The following is a 23,685-nucleotide window of genomic DNA, read 5'->3' on the forward strand; positions in this document are numbered from 1 at the left end:
CTTTCCTGTTACCAACCATGGGGTAGTACACTGTGCCTTATGATTTTCCAACACTCTGCCCACTCCTTTGTTAACAGACTCACAGATACAGAGAACAAACTAGTGGTTACCAATGGGGAGAGGGGTAGGGGAGGGGCAAGATAGGGGTAGAGGATTAAGAGGTACAAACTACTATGTATAAAATAAATAAGCTACCAGGATATATTGTACAGCACAGGAAATATAGTCAATATTTTATAATAACTATAGGGTATAAACTGTAAAAACGGTGAATCATTATGTTGTACACCTGACACATGTAACATTGTATACATCAACTATACCTCAATTTAAAAAATTGAAAAAATAATAGTTACTGTGGATATCAGTCCTCATAAAGGCTCTACATATTTACCAAATGACCTCATTTAGCACTAGCTCTGAACAATTACGGAAATCACCTGACACAAACTTTACAAATAGAACAATAAAAGTAGACAGCATTTAACATGGACTTAGTCATAAGTATATGACTTGATAATTGCAAGGGATGGTTGTCACATCTTTAAAAGATTCTTTAAGGAATATATTAAGTGATTACCTTGTGTAAATTATGAATAGCAGATAGATAATTTCGATGTGCACTAAAATTTCCAGTGCCAGCATCAAATCAAAAAGTGCTGTAATATCTTAAACAACTTAAATAGATGTGAAGCTGTGCTCTAGGAAAATCATGTTAGATGACTCAAGTGGCTTTGGTGACAGCAAGACTCTGATGTCAAATATATACATGAGAACTTTGAATAAAACTTCCCTGAGCTATGAGAATAGACATAAAGTACCATTTCTTACTGAATTTTATAAAATATATTAATTTAAATATATGTATTATTAAATTGATAAATAAATATTCCAAGATGACATCTAACCATGCCAAGAATATCTTTAAGAGTTTAACATTCGAAATACTGAAAACATTTGAAAAGTATTTTCTTTTGGAAAAAAGAAGCTCAGTTTACAACTGGTTCACTTTATGATCAGGCATATTTAGTCCTTTTTCTCCCCAAACATACTTCCGCAATGAGTTTTATGTTCATTGACTAGGGACAGGTTAGGGTTAGATGTTAGGGCTAGGGTTAAAGTGTGGGTGAAATTTAGATGCCTTTTCACGACCACTACTGCTACCGCCTTCTTGCCTCAGCTCTGGAGTTTCTCAGCTCCCACTGACTCCCCATGTTTTACCATCTCCAACTTTAATCTACATTCTTTCGTTCCTGTTCTCAAGACTTCTGGTTAATTACTTTTTTAAAAGATCTATTGCACATATTTTAGTTAATGTTGAATTGCTCTCTTCTCTGAAATCCAAATTCAATACTTATATCTAATTTTGTAAAGAGTCTTCTGAGAGAGTTGTGTTTACTTTTCATGAATCAAGTTTTTACTCAGATTATTAAATTGTGAGATGTGGTAAGTAGTGTCACATTTGAAGTTATGTTTGTTCCCCTGTGGATAAGCACAATGATAGCATGGAGGAGCCTAGCTTAGTAAATTAGGTGATAAAATAATAGTTCAAAGTTTTTTTTCTCTCAGTGTCACAGCAACATCGGAGTGATGTCTGAAACTCTAATTATCTTGCACCACAGCATTTGACATTTTTTCTACATTAAAATAGGTTAATAAAACCTTAAAATAGGCTTAATAAAATAGATTTATTAAACTATAAAACTGTTCAACTAAAAGATCTGAGTTCTTCTTAGTTCTTCTTACCACTGGAAAAAGAAATAATAAAAATGCTTCTCATCCTACTTTTTAATATGTATTACAAGTATATTTTAAGAACATAAAAACTGAATATTGAATATATTTGCCATAACGCTTGATGCTGTAACTCAAAGTAACCTTTAGTGGATCACAGAATGTTTCAAATGTGGCGAGAAATCAAGAGGAAGAGTGTTGGTGTGTTCAGTTTGTGAGCTGTAACAATTCAGCTTTGTTCCCACGTTTCCATGTGCAGGATTAAAGACACAAGGACAAGTAGGAAATTTTAGAAAGGTTGGGGGATGACCTCAGAAAATTAAGTAGCAGAGAAGACACCACTCACACTTCAGAAAATGCTAACCTTGGTGACAAAATAAATTCATTCAAGATGAAAACACATCCCAATAGATGTGGAGTTAGCAAGAAGATCACGAGACTATTTCAGCAAAATAAAATTGTATGATCAAGGTTGAACTTTTGATATTTTTAAAATCATGATACATTTACTTTATTTCAATCCTAACCGGATTCCTGAACATATGCATATAAAAATATTCTGGATATAGTGATAGTGGCTTTGCTGCTGCATGCCTTCTCTCCTGTTCCTAGTACAGAAATACACAAAATGTGTCTATTCTTTTAATTACTGCGTGGACTTCCCTGCCAGCATTTATTTTTCTATGTCGTTTTCTACAAAATGTTCTAAGATACAGATATATCTTGAATTGTATCTATTTTGGAGCAGGTAATACTCTTTTTAGATTGGCAATTTGTAACAAAATTGATCTCACTTCATCAAAGCATTTAATAATGGGAAGATAAGTAGAAAAAAATAGGTCATACTAGGAAAGTGGAGATATCAGAAGAATAATTATCATGCAAATTATTTTCATAACAATGAAGCCCATAACAATTCTCTTTCTTCTAGGGTTGCAATAAAGATAAAATGAGATAATGGCTGAAAGTGCTTAGAAAAGCATCTGCACTTAGTAAGGGCTTACTAAGAGTTAGCTGTTACTGTTTTCATTATTGATATTTTTAATCTTATATTTATAGCACATCTTGGGCTGGCTGCATCTATGTGTACTCCTTGAATATTTTCATTATTCATCTATTCAGAAGACATACAGTGAATACCTATGGATTACGAGGCACTGTATTAGAGACTAGTAGAGTTTCTTACAGTTTATGAAGATAAAGGAACATTTAAATAAAGACAATCAAGTGTGGTAAGCGTTATGAGAGAGGAAGGGACAGGGGACCATGGGAGCTCATAAAAGAAAGCCACCCAGATGTGAAGGGGATGAGGGCAGCTGTGGAAAGGGTGAGTAAACCAGGCGGAGAAGGCTCAAGTAAAACTTCGGATCTTCGGATCAAGTAAAACTGAGCCATATACAGCATGACTCACACAATCTCTCTCTCTCTTGGTCTTCCCCATCCCATTTGCATCTACAGTCCTGATATTATTGACTCAGATAAGTGCGCATTTAGCTGGAGTAGATACAGTCAGAGTTCCTGCACAAACACAGATACCCATCAGAAACCTGGGTAGAGAAATAAATTGACTAAAAAAGGAGAGACAAGGACAATTTAAGCTGTTTTGCCTGCTTCATTTTCTTCTGGCAATGCCGTGTGCTTATTTTTTTAATGGCTGTCTAGACATAAATGAGATAAAGTTGATTAAAAGAAGAATACAATGAACTTTGCAGTGCTTTTATTTTAAAACCAAACAATACTGAGACCTATTAAGAGCAGTACGACAAGAGAGAGGCTTTGAAGTGTAGAAGAGGAATGTTCCTGAAGAGTTTCATAGAGAAAAAAAATCTCTAAAGAGTCTCATAAAGAGTCTTCTTTTTCCACTAATGGAGTTATGCTTCAACAGAAAAAGAAAAAAAAAAAGTTCTCAACTTATAAAACAATTTCATACACATGAATTTTTAAAGACACATTGAAAAGATATTTGATATCATAGTAAAATGTTAAAAAAAAAACTGTCTTTGATTCAAATTCCATTACAGCTTACAGAGGAAACTCATTTATATCAAAGTTTTTTAATATATCAATTGCTATACCTCCTTATATTGGGCCTACACTAATTGTCCTTTCCATAGAATGTCATCTTATAGCACATAATCTATTAGAAAACTTTCCCACATACTATGTAATATATAAAAACAAAATAAATATGAAACTTATTATGCCATTTTGATGATCTCATTAAGACAGATTAAATGTTTCTGAATCTAACAAGGTCCAAAGTTTTCATAAATTTGAAGTTATTCTATTTCAAATGATGAAAGTCTTCACATTACATCAGGGACCACTGATTTATATTTTTTATTGCACTGCTGCTATCACTAAGTATTTAATATCCTTTGCTCAGTTATAAGGCACTGGAACATCACAGAAGGCTGTTTTGGGGTTGATCCTATGCCCCTCATCCTCTTCTTCCTCTTCCTTCACTTTCTCCAGCACTCTATCAATCTCTCATTATTCACTGTAAGTGTCTTATTCACCTTTTCCTTTTAAATGGAGGGAGGACAATTTATTTCTATTAATATACAAACATTTAAGAAAGCGTAAAGTAGAAAATTATTTGTCATGCAATATAAAGATCTGGGTTTCTGTAATGTGTTAACTATCTACTCATAGATAACCCTAAAATAAATTACTTAGTATCTTTTAGTCATGTATCCCTCATCTATAAAACTACTATCTCACAAGGTTGAATAAAGGATAATTTTTAAAATACAAAAGTGCTTGATAAACATTTAAGGGTCAGATAAGTACAGGATGTTGCTCGGAATACTTCTGGTATTTACTGTAATATGGTGGCATAGTTTTGAAATATTATTATTACATTTCTTTCATGTATCTCCTAATCCATTTAGGTCTCCTCTTCACCCTGCCCCCCCTCTCCTAAACTATGAAGTAGTTAGGCTGTTCAGTATCATAACACAGGGGAAATATATATGTTCAAAAATTAGAGGAAATGAAGTATTCCTGGACTTCAGATTTTAAAAGCCTAGACCCTAGGAAGTAAAATTTGGACTTAAACAAAAGATTTGGAAAGAAACATGATGGGGGTGAGGTGGGGAGGTTAGACACATCCACAAGAAAAAAATCCATGAGTAGCAGAGAGATTAGAAGTAGGGGACCAGTCAGCCCCTGAGTCACAAGTAGATAGAGAAGCCCCAGAAGGATGTGAGGAATCCCTAAGCAATTCCGCTTGAATAGCTCCTAGAGCTGGGACAAACCCCAAAGCAAACAGGGCAGCATATTCAGTCTAGGAAGAGAGAGTTTTCAGCAGCCCTTCAGAGTCTCTGTGGTCCCCAGGCTGATTCAAGGGTTGCATGATGATACCAGAAGGAGAGAGGAAGACAGAGGGATGGGGAAGAGGAGGAGAGAAGGGGGCAGAGAGAGAGATAAGATTCACGGCAAAAAGATGGCACAAAATAATATTTTGTTGAATTTAGAAAAATGCAGATACATTATCTGCACTTATTTTTAAAGAATTAGAATCTTAATGTTACAATATGAATTATCTTTATTTTCACTTCTAAAATCTTTGTTTTAAATGAAAAGGTAGAATACACAGGGTTTCCTCAAATATATATACATCAGTTTTATTTTTATAATAAAATAATCCTAATTATCAACTGGCATATTCCTAGAAACTGGAAATAAGCAAAAAGGAATCCTAAATAGCTGCAATCTATCTAAAAGCCCAAGCAATTTCTTTTTTTTAATATAAATTTATTTGTTATTTATTTATTTATTTATTTATGGCTGCCTTGGGTCTTTGTTGCTGCACACAGGCTTTCTCTAGGTGCGTTGAGCGGGGGCTACTCTTCATGGCGGCGCACGGGCTTCTCATTGTGGTGGCTTCTCTTGTTGCGGAGCACGGACTCTAGGCACACGGGCTTCAGTAGTTGTGGCACGCAGGCTCAGTAGTTGTGGCTCATGGGCTCTAGAGCGCAGGCTCAGTAGTTGTGGTGCACAGGCTTAGTTGCTCTGCAGCATGTGGGATCTCCCTGGACCAGGGCTCGAACCCGTGTCCCCTGTACTGGCAGGCGGATTCTTAACCACTGCTCCCCCAGCGAAGTCCCCAAGCAATTTCTATGTCAGTCACTTCCCATGGTGTCTTAGGATCGCCATGAAATGATTTGTGTTCATGATGATGCCATCCTAGTTGCTATTTTGAAAGGTTTTCCATCAAAGTGGTTAAACAAAAATGTCTTTGTGCTTGAAAAAAAGTGCTAATAATGAAGAAAATTTACTTCATTTGATCACTGTATTTTCCTGACATACATATCTTCTGTATTTCCTAATTGACTATGAATGTCATTGATCTTTTCATTGCGTTGGAGCAAGGAAGGGTAAACTTAGGGATCGGCTTGGATCAACAGAAAAACAAATAGATCATGGAGAAATGGAGAAAGAAAAATAGATGAGAGAGAGAAAGATTAACAAGGGAGAAATATGAGAAAGAAAATAGGGAAGGCTCTCTAATTTATTTCACACTCAGAATTTCACATAAAATTATTTATATACATTTTCCATCATTATTATTACAAATAATCCTGTGTTAAAAAAAGTTATTATAATGTAACAATAAATAAATAATTGAGCAGAATGCATAATTTATAATTCTTTTAATTAATCTCTGAATATAAAGCCTTCTGACATCAGTTTTAAAGATTATATTAAATCTGAAAAAAAAAGTACATAAGTTCTTACCACTCTAAAGATGTTGCCTTTCTGAAATACTTTTGAGAAAAAAGAGGATATTTTAAAAATTGATTTGAGAGAAGAACATGTTGACTAACGATTCTTTGTTTTCAGAAGGATGGTTCAAAAATGCTTAAGAGAATTCCAGTTAAATAATTACAACAGGTAGACAAGGATACTATGGAAGCAAGAATGTAATAATATTTAGCTATCAAGTTAGACAAAATACTTTTTAAAAAGTGATTATACCTTATGTTGGCTAAGATTCAGGGAAGTGGAAACTCTTGTATTTGTGGATTTGTGTTGGTAAAAGAGTGAATTTTCACAATCTCATATGAAAGTAATCTGGAATAATGTAAAAGCAAATTTTACAAATAGCTGTACAATTTAACCCAGCAGCCTAACTTCTCGGTACTCATGTTATAGAAATAAAAGGTTGTTCAATAAAGCTTGTTTATTGAAGTACTTTGTATAATGGGGGAGGCGAGAGAAAACAACCTAAATTTTCCTATGAGTTGGGAAATATTTTGGATTATTCATATTATGAAATATGCAATTGTGTATTATTATGAATATTATACCTATGTACATATACATATACAGATGAATAATGTCTATCACATACATCAGCTATTTACCTCAGCTGTGAAGATAGGATATAAACTATAAACTTTCCATATATACTTTTACATTATTTCTTGCACTCTTCCCACCTCAGCTAATGGGAAAGACATCCCTCCAGTGGCATAGACGAAAACCTTGTGGACATCCTTGACTCTTTACGTTCTCTTGTATTCTGCCTCCAAACTGAGAAAATTTTACTGGCTATCCTTTTAAATCAACTCCAACTTCTTCTTCACCAACTTCATGCTAGCACATGATAAAAGCCACCATCATCTCTTTCCTATAATATTACATTAATGTCTCCACCCCCAGCAACCAGACTTATGTTTTAAACACATAAGACAGATCATGTCACTCTTTGCTGGATATCCTCCAATGTTTTCCCACTGCATTCAGTTTAAAAGCTGAGTCCACAAGCTAGCCTACCAGGCCCTATGCAACCAGGTCCAGTGACCTAACTGATTTCATCTACTCCTTCCACATCTCACTTCCTTTCTTTCCCTGCCTCAGTCTGCTCTACCCACACCAGATCCCTTGCTCTTTCTTAAGTATGCAAGCACACTCCTTCCTGAAGTGTCCTGCATTGCCCTTATTCTTGATACATGATCCTCTGCCCTCAATATCCTCATGGCCTGCTCCCTCGTTGCCTTCAGTTTGTCCAGATGTCATCGCAATAAGGCCTTCCCCTCACTACTTCACTTAAAAATAGCAATCCTCCCACCTCCATGCACGTCCTAACCCCATTCCCTGTGTTTTCTTCATAGTATTAATCACCTTCAAACATAACTATGTTGTTTCCTTATTCTTCTATGTTGTCACTTGTCTTCCCCCACTGGAACATATCTTCTATAAGGATAGGGATTTTCTCTTTCCTTCATTATATAAACCCATGAAACTGAAGCACCTGAAACGGAGTTTGGCCAAGAGTAGGTGCCTAATAATTATTTTAGACGTTAATAAATAAGTATGAAGTCTAAGCTCTTTAAAATATTATTTTATTAATATTCTTTTAAAATTATGTCTTGTGATTTAAAGCAGCCCTTCCCTTCTTAAACCCACACCTGAAATGTTTTAATAAATATTTTTGAATCTCTTTTCAGGAGATTTTAATCTTTGTGTCTAAATTGCTTTCACTCTCAAGCTGCCTTGTTGTGCTATTCAGTGTATGAATTCCTGTGTCTCAGTTTGTGAGAATAAGGCTTGTAGAATATTCCACCAAATACAAGAGAGGTCATGAATTCCTTTTATACCAGGATCAATAACCATCTGAATTGGACAGATTAAATTAGCCACAGGCTGGTGGAGGCAGGAGGATAGATGGACAGCTTCTGTGAGTCTCTTGTAGTTCTATACAAAGTGTTTGTTAAAGTTTCAATGAGAAAAAAGGCACTAAAATGCAAAGGTAAACATTCTGCTTTAAAGTGATAGAGACAAATGGCCTTGTACCGCACAAACCTTTTCAGCAATGGTATAGATCATCTGCATTATGTTTTTGCGTTGCCTGTGAAAACAATGTGTGGAGAAAGGCACTACTTGAAATTCAGTTCCAATATCATGTTGGCTGAAAAGCTGTGCTTCTTAGTAAATCCAACCAAATACACTGACATTTTCAGAGTGCATCTGATACATTTCAATAATTAATTCTTAAGTCAAGAAAGAGTCAAGAAATCAGATGAAGAAGCACAGTAGGCTGAAAATTGCCAGTGGGAAGAAACAGAAAAAATCAGCCGTAGACAGAACCTCTTCAAGCTGAAAAGAGGTCAGTGGAATACCACTGGAAACAGGGATAAAGCTTCAGGGGTTTTTATTATTATTATTTACATAAACCACCCAGAGAGTAATGTGAGCTGCTCAGGCCATAACTTTGCAGAAATTGGTAGACTCAGAGAAAGGAATGTGCAGTCACACAGTAGAACTAAATCAATGAAGTACATAAATAATAAGCAGTCGGAGGAGAAAAATCTCACACAAAAATATATTATTTTTTAAAGAAAGCAGATTGTAGAATGACGGTGCTGCATAGGAACTTGAGAACTGCTTCGACAAGCCCCATCACCAAGTTTTATTTATATTCTATAGATAGATGACCTTTATCCTCAGATTGGAGGGTGTCACAGGATTGCCAATTGAAACTGTAGAATTATATTAGTACTTAAGTACTTTTTAATGTGGAAAAGATAAATTTCAGATATGTTTTGAAAAATAATTTTCATGATGTCCCATATTATGTGTTTTAATCCTGCTCCTAAGTACTTACTCTCATGAATACTATCAATAAAAACTGCAAAAAAAATTATAATTTAAGTTACTGATACTTAATTTAAAAATACCAGTTCAACTTATTTTATCATCTGTTTCTTAAGGGTTTATCATAGGCTTTTTGGCATGGAGAGACAGATGCAATCAGATCATTATATTCAGTGACCTACTGAGAATATTTCTTTATAGTGGCTTTTAACACCAGGTCCCAGAAAAGGTTAATGTGTGTAGAAAGATATGTATGCATAACATCTACAGCTTGCTTTATCAGGTGAAATTCACCTGTTGGAAGTAAAAGAATACCTATACAAGCAAGTGCCTACCATCTGGCATAGGAGTAACTAGATGACACTATCATAATGACAGTGGATCAATAATCCAAGCCTCTAACAAGGAATATAAAATAACAATATACTTATTTTAAAATTCTTGAAATGTTAATATGTGCTCTTGTATTCTATAATCTGGTAATAGGAAATGAGAGAGTGTTAGATACTCCTAGACAAAGCCTTTTATATTCCTAGCTGTTAGACCTGTGCCTAACATGTAATAGGTAGTCGACTTACTAGAAAAATACATATTTTATATCTCTCAAGAACTTTTAAGGAAGTAATAATTTATAAAAAGAAGTGATCTGAATTTAGAAATTCACTACATGATTCCTTATAATTCAAAAGATTTATGAAATAGTAGTTTCCAGTTGTCTCTATGAGCTACAGGATAACTTTTCAAGGAAAGTAAATTATATATACTTTAGTTCCAATTTTATTTTCTAAGTGAGTGAAAGAGTAAAATATACAACTCAGATGAGGGGAGTAACAAGTACATTTTTAAATCTCAGCTTGAATAATATAAGGTGGTCCTGGCATAGATAGGGAATTTTCCATATGTGAGATAATTTGTTATTTGGCAATAAAATAAAATACTCACTCTAATTTTGCCTCCTGGGGAAAATAAATGATCTAAGACAAGAACAAGTGACACTGCACTAATACACTTATCAATCATATGGAGAAATTTTGAAAATATAAACAGGGCAGCTGTTGGCTGAAATGATCTCCTTAAACTGAAATAGAAGATAATATCTAAACCTCTTAGATGCTCAGGTCACATGCTTGAAGAATTTCAACTCTTCTTTGCTTACGGCTATATTAATTTATATAACAGTACTGAACAAAGCTCATAGCAAGATTCAATTAAATCTTACTAAGTGACACTAGGTATCTCAGTAAGTAGCTATTCGAGAGGCATACGGGAACAAAAAGTTCCTGTCAATTTGTAGAAAGGGGAAGGAGAACTATTGCCCTGGAGAAGAATTATTGATGCCTATTTGGGCTATTCCGGAAAAAGCTGCTAGATCAGGTGAGTATAGAGTTGAGCTCTGAATGTAGAGAATATGATTTAAAAGTAAACATACATATCAATATCAGATATGAGGAATTAATTCGAGCTGGGAAACTACAGAGCTGCTTAAGAAAGCAAGAAGGAAGTTGGCTCCAAGTATTTTGTGGTAGGGTTGTTGGGCAAATGCCTTGTACAGGAAAAGAACAATTAATGGAAGGGAACCAGTTGACTTACAGACTTGAAATTCTTTTTTTTTTCAATTTTTTTAATTGAAGTATATTTGGTTTACAATGTTGTGTTAGTTTCTCGTGTACAGCAAAGTGATACAGTTTTATATATGTATATTATATATATATATATATATATATATATCCTTTTTCAGATTCTTTTCCATTATAGGTTATTATAACATATTGCATACAGTAGCGACTTGAAATTCTTAAATATGGATGTGAATTGTTAGAGTAATTTGGAAAAACTAGGGAATCTGGTGGTAAACGGCTACACCGATACAAGAAGAAGATAATTAGGACCTCATATTCCTTATAGTTCCAAGAAGAAAAAATAGGGGGAGAAAAGCAAAAATGAAGACAGAGAATAAAAAGACAGTGCAATTGGTAATGGTAAGTACCAAAGTGGAGCAAAAATTAAAGTCTCTCAACAAACCTGAAGAATAGCTACTGTAGATTGAAAAAGTAGTCACTGAAGCAAACCTCTGGAATTAGTGTGGAAAAGTGTGAGCTATTTGATCTCCACGCTGTCAGGAAGAGTTCATTATATCTGATCTATGACTTAAGCTATTGGACCAAATGCTATTACAGCTCTCATTGGGACAAGGCATACAACCAGAACATACTGTTTATCTATTGGAAGAGTAAAACATTCTATAAGTTATAGTGAGTAGCAATAGCACCCTTTACAGATAGCAGAGCTGTTTCCAAGATAAACTTAGCTGATTAAGCTAAATCTATTTGTAAGAGTAAGAATTAAATGCTTTCATCTCATAACAGAGATAACATCTGCCCTTTGCACATGACTCTCAAAAACTGAAATAAATAGATAATTGTTTTGAATGCAGGCTTGGGCGTCACGTCACAGGATTTGATAAGAATTCACATTTTTAAAATTTTGATTTTCTGACAGGTCTTTGTTATTTTTTTTTTTCTATTACCCGTAATAGACTGTCGCATGAGGTAGCTGGTTTTTTTATTCATATTTAGGCAATTGTTTAATTTTATCTATTCCCAGTGCTTCCTCACCTGTAAATATAAGTGCTTTGATATTTAAAATTAAAATAGTTCTATTATCTTCAAAATAAGAGCCCTCTCTGACATTATGTTCCCCACAATGAATGCAACATGCATTTTATATGTACTTTCAATAATTTTATTGTCAGCTTATTCATTTTCCAGCCACTTTATTATTTCCCCTTAAATTACTGTTTTCTCTTTCTCAATTATATGTCCAAGTTAATTTTGGATCTGTCATGTATATTTATACAAACTACTGATGAAGCTGAGGCAGTTATATAATTTTAAAAGTAAACAAATCCTGTCTAATTTGTTTAAACCTCAGTAACATAAAATATATCTTAGTGTAGTCATCTCTACCAGTTTTAGAAGTGATAATATGATTGACATCTTAAAACTTACTGCCCATATTCCAATCTATTTCAAGATGGCAGTTTCTTTTAAGGCTACAGAGAACTTTTCAACAAAAGCAGCATGACTCTATTCCTTCAAAATTTGTTTTGTATGTAAATCAGTACTAGTCAAAGTTTAATAAGTTTAATAATAGAATATATAAACTGATAATGCAATCTTCATTCCATTACGCTAAGTGGAAGTCAATGATAAATTGGATAATCTAGGACAAAACTGTGATGTTTACTTTTTGGGGAAAAGTTTTTGCAAAAAATCATTATGTAGTCTTTCAAAATTAGATCCTAAACATATATTCATTCTTGCAGCTACATATAGTTTATTTTGAATCACTGAGACTGATACATCTTTTAAGATTTTAGATTTTAATTTAAAACATAAAATATACTATCACTATTTTTGACTAGTAATTTACACATAAATTCAACAAATATTTTGGAAATGAATAGAAGGATAATTAAATGTGAATGAATTAATTTCTAGTTGCTACATTTTAAAAGAGAACAATTGCAGTTTATGAGGAATGCTTTCTTTCAGTGTATCTCTTACTAGGCTGTGATTATATGTGTTTTCTTTTTTTTTTCTTTTAAGGAATCTCCTTAAAAAATGAGTAGGACTTTTTAAAACTTGGCTTCTCCCAACTTGTCTGCTTTACCGAAAAAAAAAAAAAAAAAGGAGATGAGGTGATTTATGATGATTGAAATAACTGTAGAAGAAATATTCAGTAAACATATTTTGCTCTAACAAATATGGAGTCAAATTATCATGCTGAAATCATCTCTTGGATATGCCAGATGTATTAAATAAGATTTGCATGTGAAAAATCCCAAAACTTTTGGTAACACTTTTCAAAATGTTTATAAGGAGTTTTAAAATTTACCTATCTTTAACTACATAGCTATATTTCACCTAAATCTAAATTTATCCCCCAGTTTTATAAGGAAAAAACTATTTCATGCATGAAGAGTAACTTTTTATTTGCAGATAAACAAATTTCCACTTTTCAATGAGTCAAACATCAGATTACATAAAATATCTCTATTTTTAGGGGAAGCCTTATCCTGATATACACAGGTATTAGCTCCCTATCACCCAGTTTCCATTTGAATATGCTGTCACAAACTAGTTCACATGCCATTGTGAATATATTACTGGAATTCTCATACTCTGGTTAGGTAGCCAAGAGATTTGACCATCTTTCCCAAGATGATTTTTGGCTGAGATGGAAGATAGTTACTTTATGAACTAATTGGTAATTGTTCAAGCCAAACAGTATTCATGCCTTTTATCTAAATAGCATGTTTCTTAAGTGAACCCAATGCCCATCAGATGATTATCCCATCTTGAAGAAAACAGATTACATGGAGAAAATTTGGAATACTACTCTGACAGTAGGTAGCTTTTGTTTGGCCAGAATTGAAAAACACGTAAGTAGTGAGTTAAATTAGCTTATGCCACACACATTATTACTGCGTTGATGTCACTAAAATAATCTCATATTGAATTATACTCAAGAATCAAATGCAAAAGTAACTTTATTCTGCCATGTTAAAAAAAAAACCAACAACAACTAGAATATACTTAATTAAGATGTGCAATCCCACTCCTGGGCATATATCCAGAGAAAACCATAATTCGAAAAGATACATGCACCCCAGTGTTCACTGCAGCACTATTTACAATAGCCAGGACATGGAAGCAATCTAAATGTCCACTGGCAGAGGAACAGATAAAGAAGTTTTGGTACATATATACAATGGAATATTACTCAGCCATAAAAACAAAATAATGCCATTTGCAGAAATATGGATGGACCTAAAGATTGTCATAATGAGTGAAGTAAGTCAGACAGAGAAAGACAAATATCATACGATATCGCTTATATGTGGAATCTAAAAAAATGGTGCAAATGAACTTATTTACTGAACAGAAATAAATTCACAGATGTAGAAAACAATCTTATGGTTACCAGGATGGGAAAGAGGGGGGAGACAGATTGGGATTGACATATACACACTACTATATATAAAATAGATAACTAATAAGGACCTACTGTACAGCACATGGGACTCTACTCAATACTCTGCAATGACCTATATGGGAAAAGAATCTAAAAAGAGTGGACATATGTATATGTATAACTGATTCATTTTGCTGAGCAGCAGAAACTAACACAACATTGTAAATCAACTATCATCCAATAAAAATTTTAAAAAATTAAAAATTAAAAAAATTTTTAAAAAGATGTTATCTAATATTTTTCCAGTAATACAATTTACAATTTTCCTTCACTTCTACTTCTGTTCCACAATACAACATAAAGGTACTTTTCTATGGGCTGACAACAAGATAAGAACTGCCATTCTAGGTTTCTGCCTTTAGGTCTGCAGTGTTAATGACAATGAAGAGAAACGAAGAATAGTAAAGCATTTTAAACACTTTATAAATATTTAGACGCACTTATTTTATTCATGATTCAGTTTCAGGTTTTTTCTGCTAAATGCTTCAATTATATTCTTTTTTTTTTTTTTTAAGTGTAAGTGATTTTTAAAAAAATTAATTAATTAATTTATTTTTGGCTGTGGTGGGTCTTCGTTACTGCGTGTGGGCTTTCTCTAGTTGTAGCGAGCGGGGGCTACTCTTCATTGTGATGCGCGGGCTTCTTATTGTGATGGCTTCTCTTGTTGCAGAGAACAGGCTCTAGGCACGTGGGCTTCAGTGGTTGTGGTTCGTGGGCTCTAGAGTGCAGGCTCAGTAGTTGTGGCGCACGGGCTTAGTTGCTCCGCAGCATGTGGGATCTTCTGGGATGAGGGCTCGAACCTGTTTCCCCTGCACTGGCAGGCGGATTCTTAACCACTGCGCCACCAGGGAAGTCCCTCAACTATATTCTTGAAAGGATTTTCTATTCTCTCAAATCTGTCTGGTGTTACCACTACCAATTTCTCTCTGATGTTACCACTAAACACTCTAGGCCAATATTTCTCCCTGGACTAGTGCAATTTCCCAGACAATTCAACCTGTCTCTTGTCATCCACAGTGATCTCTTCTAATTTGTTCTTCATGAGCATCCAGTAATCTCTTTCAAAGTATAAACATGAGAATATTCTACCATCCCCATTCCTATTTACTTTTAAAACCCCTAAATGGCTCTCCATTGTTCTTAGAATAGAAACAAACAAATCAAAAACAAACAAAAACCTCAAAACTCTGTAAGAGAAACTTCAAGGTACTGTGTGGGGTATTACATATAGAAGACTCCACCAAAAAACTGTTAGAACTAATGAAAAATTTCAGTAAAGTTGCAGTGTACAAAATCAATATACAAAAATCAGTTGAGCTTCTATATACCAACAAACTATCAGAAAGAGAAATTAAGAAAACAATTCAATTTACAATTGCATCAAAAAGAATAAAATACTTAGGAATAAATTTAACCAAGTAGGTGAAAGGTCTGTACATTGCAAATTGTAAGACACTGATGAAAGAAATTGAAGAGGACACAAATAAAAGGAAAGATATTTTGTGATCATGGATTGGAAGAATTAATACTGTTAAAATGTCCATATTACCTGAGGCAATCTACAGATTCAATGCAATCCATCTCAAAATTCCAATGGCATTTTTCTCAGAAATAGAACAAGCCATCCTAATCTCTGTATAGAACCACAAACGACCTTGAATAGCCAAATCAATCTTGAGAATGAAGAACAAAGCTGGAGTTATCATGTGTCCTGGTTTCAAAGTATATTACAAAGCTATAATAATCAAAACAGTATGGTACTGTCATTTAAATAAAAGAAAAAAGATGCATAGAAGAATGGAACAGAATGGAGACCCCAGAAATAAACTCATGCATATGCAATCAATTAATTTTTGACAAAGGAGCCAAGAATATACAACGGGAAAGGGCAGTCTCTTGAATAAATGGTGTTGGGAAAACTGGACAGTTACATGCAAAAGAATGAAACTGGACCCCTATCTTATACCATACACAAAAATCAACTCAAAATGGATTAAATACTTGAATGTAAGACCTGAAACCATAAAACTCCTGGAAGAAAACACAGGAGGTAAGCTCCTAGACACTGGTCTTAATAAAGATATTTTTGATTTGATATTCTTTCTCACTTTGACCCTGAATCCCATTGATTCCTCCACAGGAACTACAATTGGCTTTCTTTTAGTCTCCTGCTGTCATTCCCTTGACTTTGAACGTTCTTCCCTTTTTTCTTTGTATACTTAGTTCTAACTAGCTTTTCAGCTCTCTCCTGATCATCACTTCCTCCAAGAAGTCTTCCCCACTACCTTCTTTTACTAGGGTAAATGTTGCTGCAATCAGATAACATTACACCATTGTACCATTGTTTCACAGTAGCGAATTTGCATTCCTTCGGGTGAATATTTGATTAATCTCTGTATTTTATACTAAATGGCAATTACCAAGGTTCCCATTGATTCCACATTGCTAAATCCAATGGTAAATTCCCAGTTCTCATAGATCAAGAACACTTAACTCAGTTGAACACCACTGTCTTTTTGAAAATATTTTCTTCACTTATTTTCTTTTCTTCTTCTCTGAATCACTTGCATTTATCTCATTATGTGTGTGATCTCTTTAAGGGTTGAATACCTGAGAACTCAGTCCTGAGGTTTTTGTTTTCTACTCTCACTACACCCATGTCTTAGATGAGCTCATCCAATTTTATAGCTTTAAGTACTATCCATAGATAACAATTTCCAGATCTTTTATCTATGGTGTAGCACTTTCTCCTGAATTTCATATTCATATAGCCAATTTCTACTTGTCTTCTTTACTTGGATGCTGAAGAGGCATCTCCAACTTCACATATTTGAAACTGAATTCCCATTATTTTACCATGTTCCTCCCAAAGTCATCTCCATCTTGTAAATGTATCTGTCTTTTCAGTTTTTCGGGCAAAAACAAAAATAAATAAAACATGAAAATCATCATGCACTTCATCCTTTAGATCATGTCCCACTTCAGTCAGCAAATTCTACTAGATGTAATTTGCAAACACCACTCTAATCACCTCCATTGCTATGACTCTAGTCCTGTTACTATGATCTGTCCCCTGACTTCTTGAAAAATCTTTCCAAGGGCAATCATTGCAGTCTATTTTCACCAGAGCATCCATACTGATCTTGCTACAATTATATCAGCACATGTCTCTCCTCTGCTCAAACTTCCAGTGGCTTTTCATCTCACTTGGAGCAAAACAAAAATCTTATGACTTGGGTCCTCATTCTCTCTATGACCTTCTATCTTATCTACTATTCTAAGCTCAGGTTTGGCTAGCCACACAGGACTGTTGAATGTTCCTTGAATAAGCTAAGTATCTTACTGGCTTAAGTCCTTTTCTCTTGCTGATTCCTCTCGGAATGCTTCTCCCAGATATCCACACGGCTTGGTCCCTCAACATCAATTCTCTCCTCAAATGTCCCCTTTTTCTGATCTCCCTGTTCAAAATTAGAACCACCTCTCTACTTTTCCAAGCATTCCTGTCTCACTCTTCTGCTTTATTGTTTCTTCAAAACACCTACCACATTGTAACACACTACAGTGTATAACTTACTTTTTTTTTCACTGATATATTTGCAGCCATCCCTGACAATGCTGAATGAAGGAATGAATAAATGAATGAATGAATGAATGAGTGAATGAGTAAAAGCCCCATGAAGAAAAAATAAGGAGTATATATACCTTTTTTTCTCCCCATTATATCTTAGCACAGTAAAGACATTCAATAAAAATGTATCAAATTAAGGAACATACTTGGTTTACTCTCTTTCCAAGGATGTTTGGTAAGATAAAGCAGAAAAGAAATATCATTACCGAATTTTTTTCCATGCACATAGATCATTGGCATGGGCTCAGAACAACGGCACCTTTTATTCATTACTAAATATCAAGTTCCTGGCTCTGTGACTGTACCTTATTTATTTAATAAAGATTTACATCTAGATATTAGTTGGTTGTTTTAAAAGTACTTTCATATATTCTTTCGATCATTATTACTCTATGATGTAGGTAGTACTGATATGTTTACCCATACTTTACTGCTATGAAGAGGAAATAAGTAGTAGAATAGATACTAAAACTCAGGTACTCTGATAACCTCCAAAGCCTTTAACATTATACTTTGCTACTGCTAAATATGTTGTATTACGCTGTCAGGTCAAAGGATTTTTTTCCATTGAAAACATATAACCATCGCTCTATCTGACTTGAAATATAAACTTGAATTTATTTTTAGTGTAATTTAGCTGTTAGCCTTATAGCACTTGTTTGCAAATGCCCCTAAATGTCTAACTGTTACACACTGATCACTGTATTTCTCCTTATTATAGACTTTTTCTGTTTAGAAACCTGTAAGAAGCCACAAACCTTGGGATTTTAATTACAGCCCCTCTAAACCTCCACACAGGAGCTGTAGAATAAGTAAATACCAATTTTATTAGCATAATAGAATGACATGAACCAACTGAATGAATGGAGTCCCAGAAGATACTGCCTTTTGGATGAGATGTGCTTTAGATAAAATAAAAAGTACTATAATAATTTATTTATGATGGAAATGAGGACATAAACTTAAAGTAGCAACGTTTAGGGCTTCCCTGGTGGCGCAGTGGTTGAGAATCTGCCTGCCAATGCAGGGGACACGGGTTCGAGCCCTGGTCTGGGAAGATCCCACATGCCGCGGAGCAACTAGGCCCGTGAGCCACAATTGCTGAGCCTGCGCGTCTGGAGCCTGTGCTCCGCGACAAGAGAGGCCGCGATAGTGAGAGGCCCGTGCACCACGATGAAGAGTGGCCCCCGCTCGCCACAACTAGAGAAAGCCCTCGCACAGAAACGAAGACTCAACACAGCCATAAATAAACGAATAAAATTAAAAAACAAAAACAAACAAAAAAAACTTTAAAGTAGCAATGTTTAAAGTAATTTCTAATTGCTGTACAAAGCTGTACTCTGTTTTGGTGGCAAATGAGTTATGTTTATGCACATGTCCACAGGAAAGCTCAAGACTGCATTTGCATTTCAAGAAGAAAGGAGAGGGGAAAATGAAGCTTCATTAAATCAGGTAAAAAATAATATTCTTTCAGATTTGCAAATAGAGTATCTAGAGCTGTCTTTCCATCCTGACCCATACTAGTTTGTAATGTGTCACATGAAGAGGGACAGTTACACAGCAGCAAATACTGAGATACTCCACAGAGCAAATACAGTCTAAATCCCTGTACACTGAGAAGTAAAAATCAGAAACCAGGTCAAATGAAGATGCAGTTTAAAAACAAGTAAAATTATCTACATTTTGACCCACTGACTCATCTTTCAGTAAAATTTTCATGAAAATACTTTTTAACCCTGTTACCCTCTTCTGAGTAAAACATTTTATATTAGTTATGCCTAAATCTTTTCTAGACCATTACTCATCTGATTGAAAAACAAATTACCTCCTCACTTTCCCAGGAAGGAATAAGTGAGGTTAACATATGGTGAATGAATGAGAAACCCAGAAGAAAAAAGAATTTAAAAAAAAAAGAATGAGAAACAACAAAAGTGTACTGGGAGAATATTTTTTTCACCAATATACTCAACAATGTAGGCCCAATTAATTTGTTCCTGATAACAACTCATTACAATTTTACTTTACTTCCATACCTAGCCCCAGTCCTACCTGGGTGGATGGGACCTAGGTAAATGCATTTAAACAAATGATTAAGATTAAATGAATTCTAACATTGATCAACCTGGTATCTTTAGAGGCTTTAATAGATTAAAAGTTTGAACTCAGTAGTCAGTATCTCAGACTTGGAATTGTTGCCCTGCCTCTTACTCATTTTGTTAACTTAAAGAAATTTCTTAACACTTTGCATCATTTTCCTCACTGTACAAAAGGATAATAATAGTCCCTATCTCAAATAGCTTTATGAGGACTAAATTAGAAAACATATATAAAATGTTTAGTGTAATGCCTGGCATATAGTAAACATTCAAGAAATATTAGCTGTTATAATTATTGTTATCTACTTTTTTAAAAGTTAGAAAAAGGTTGCAGTAGTAACTTATATCTTTAAAGCATTATTGTACCATCATATACAGCAACTTCTTCAGCAATTTTCCTAGAGAAGTGAGATAAACTAGAACATGGATTAGGAAAGCAATCTTAATGCTCAACATCACTAATCATTAGAGAAACGCAAATCAAAACTACAAAGAGGTATCACCTCACGCCAGTCAGAAGGGCCATCATTTAAAAGTTCACAAATAACAAATGTTGGAGAGGGTGTGGAGAAAAGGAAACCCTCGTACACTGTTGGTGGGAATGTAAACTGGTGCAGCCATTATGGAGAATAGTATGGAGGTTCCTCAAAAAACTAAAAATAGAGTTGCCATATGATCCTGCAATCCCACTCCTGGGCATATATCTGGAGAAAGCTCTAATTCAAAAAGATACATGCACCCCAGTGTTCATTGCAGAACTATTTACAATAGCCAAGACATGGAAACAACCTAAATGTCCACTGACAGATGAATGGATAAAGAAGATGTGGTGCACACAAACACACACATACACACACACACACACACACACACACACAAATGGAATACTACTCAGCCATAAAGAAGAATGAAATAACGCCATTTTCAGCAACATGGATGAACCTAGACATTATCACACTAAGTGAAGTAAGTAAGAAAGAGAAAGACAAATACCATATGATATCACTTATATGTGGAATCTAAAATATGGCACAAATGAACTTATCTACAAGACAGAAACAGACTCTCAGACATAGAGAACAGACTTGTGGCTGCCAAGGGGGAAGGGGGGTGGGGGAGAAATTGACTGGGAGTTTCGGATTAGCAGATGCAAACTATTGTATATAGAATGAAAAAAACAACAAGGTCCTACTGTATAGCACAGGGAACTATATTCAATATCCATAATGGAAAACCATAAACCATAATGGAAAAGAATATGAAAAAGAATGTATATATATGTATAACTGAATCACTTTGCTATACAGTGGGAATTAACACAACATTGTAAATCAACTATACTTCAATAAAATAAATTAAAAAAAAAAAGAAAACAATCATAATCTTCTAAAAGGTACCACCTCAGGGCCTTTCACCTAGAACACTTAGTGAATATGTTATAGAAACACACCATGCTTTCAAATTTCCTTACATATTTCTATCATTCCCAACATATTTCCTCAGATCAGCCTAATGTGGGATAACAAACATAAGCTCCCATAATTGTCTCAAGTTATTTTCGATGAAGATTTTATAGCTATTATGCAAGAGTTTGAATAATTCCTTACATTTTTAAAATTAAAATCCAAACATAGCTTCAAGAAAAGGAGTTAAGGGATGTGTTCCACAAAAGTTATATATAGCCTTATTCCTCAATTTCTTCACTGATAATAAAAGCAAGTAATTTTTACATTTCAAGTATTATATAAACCTCTATATGACACAGTTTTTGTAATTTTTCTCTTTCTTTTGATATTGAGTTGAAATTCTTTAATGATACTATTTATACACTTTGGATTTTAATATTTAAATGTGAAGAAAGAAAAAATACATATATCTAGTGGATCCTTCACATTAAATTGTATGTGTTTATTTTAATGTTAGAATAAATGTAAACATACGAATGCCACCATGAAGATGAAATACAGTTCATACTCACAGAAAAGTTTTAGTTCTGGGACTTGTCTTTAACTACATGGTTTTTCGTTTTATTTTCTACAGACATTATTTAAATAATAGTAATGATGATAATAACAATAATAATAGATAAAATTTACTGAGTGTTTACTATGTGCCATCCCTTAGGTTAATATCCTTTTATACATTATCACATATAAATGTCACTACAGCTGAATGCTGAGTGAACATAATCAAATTATCCAGGTGTTCAAATGAAGTAAGTTGAAAAACCAGGATTTGATCCATGAAGTTCTGACTACAGAATGGAGCTTCTTAATATACAGTGTATATTATATAGTATAAACTGAAACATAGGTGACCCACTTAAGATAAAATCTCAGAATAGTTTGAAGCAATGCCTCAATTTCAATCTCTTATGTGCCTTTCAATTCACCTTTAAAAGATGTAATGTGATGGGAAACCTGGTATACTAAATTTCATATTTTGGTTGAACAGCAGACTTTTTATATTTATACCTAAATAATTTATTTAATAATATTATGTATGACTATTACTTAAATACAGTTAACTGAAATAGTGATTCTTCTCATACCACATATATCTCAGTTTAGACTGCTGAGTGTCCTGCATTACCTTTAAATTCTTATATAATGTCAGAATAATTGTGTTAATTTTTATTTGAGCACTGAATTATGATTATCTGATTGAAAGGAATAGCTAAAGGCTGGTATTCTAGAAATGGCATAAAATGTTATCCCTATTATAGTTGTCAAATTTTGAATAAAAAATAAAGCCTACAAATCAGACTGAACAATAAAAATAAATTTACTGCATTAAACCTATTTAGAAATTGTGTATGATTCTGGAACAATATTATCAGTAAGATACATTTAGTCTATATATTTGTAATAGAGTGAAATAAAATCACTTTATACAAAGAAATTTTAGGAATACTCTAGGTTACCTTTTTCTCTATCTCTAAGTGGCAAAGCTTTGATGATCTTATTGATATCTGAATGTAGGATAGATTATAGAGTGTAGATATATGAATTCACTGTGTTATATGAAGGTAGGGTAGATTGTAGAGTGTTGAGAATTCAATCAGAAGACAAGTTAGAACTATTCCAGGCAAGCTCTGAGGAATGAGTGATTTGAAGAAGAGGGATCCGTGGAAATGCTTCTATTCCCATAGTAAAATTAGGACATAATTAGGACAATAATTTTATTCCCATAAAATTAGGACAATTTGATAATTGACTGGTTAGGGTGCCATTAAGATGGAGGAGTTAAAGATATTTCCGATCTTTTAAACTAAGAAATTAGGTAAACATTTATTCAAGAGAAGACATAACAAACCCTGAGAGCTCAAATTTACAAAGAAAAATAAGAGTTTCGGTTTTTAATATTCAGTTAGAAATGTTCAGCAGGGTGCCGGGAACATCAGATACGAGCTTAATAGTAAGAGCAAGTCTAGAAAAGTCATAACTGAAATGAACTCAGAAAAGTTTAGTGAAAGAAAACAATTATATTAATCAGTTCTCTTTTTGATTACAAGCAAGAGAAACCTATCTAGAAAGCTTAATGAAAAGACAGCTGTGTCAGAGACCCAAAGGGCAAGGATATAAC

The sequence above is a fragment of the Eschrichtius robustus genome, chromosome 6 (assembly GCF_028021215.1).
Source record: "Eschrichtius robustus isolate mEscRob2 chromosome 6, mEscRob2.pri, whole genome shotgun sequence".
Lineage (NCBI taxonomy): Eukaryota > Metazoa > Chordata > Mammalia > Artiodactyla > Eschrichtiidae > Eschrichtius > Eschrichtius robustus.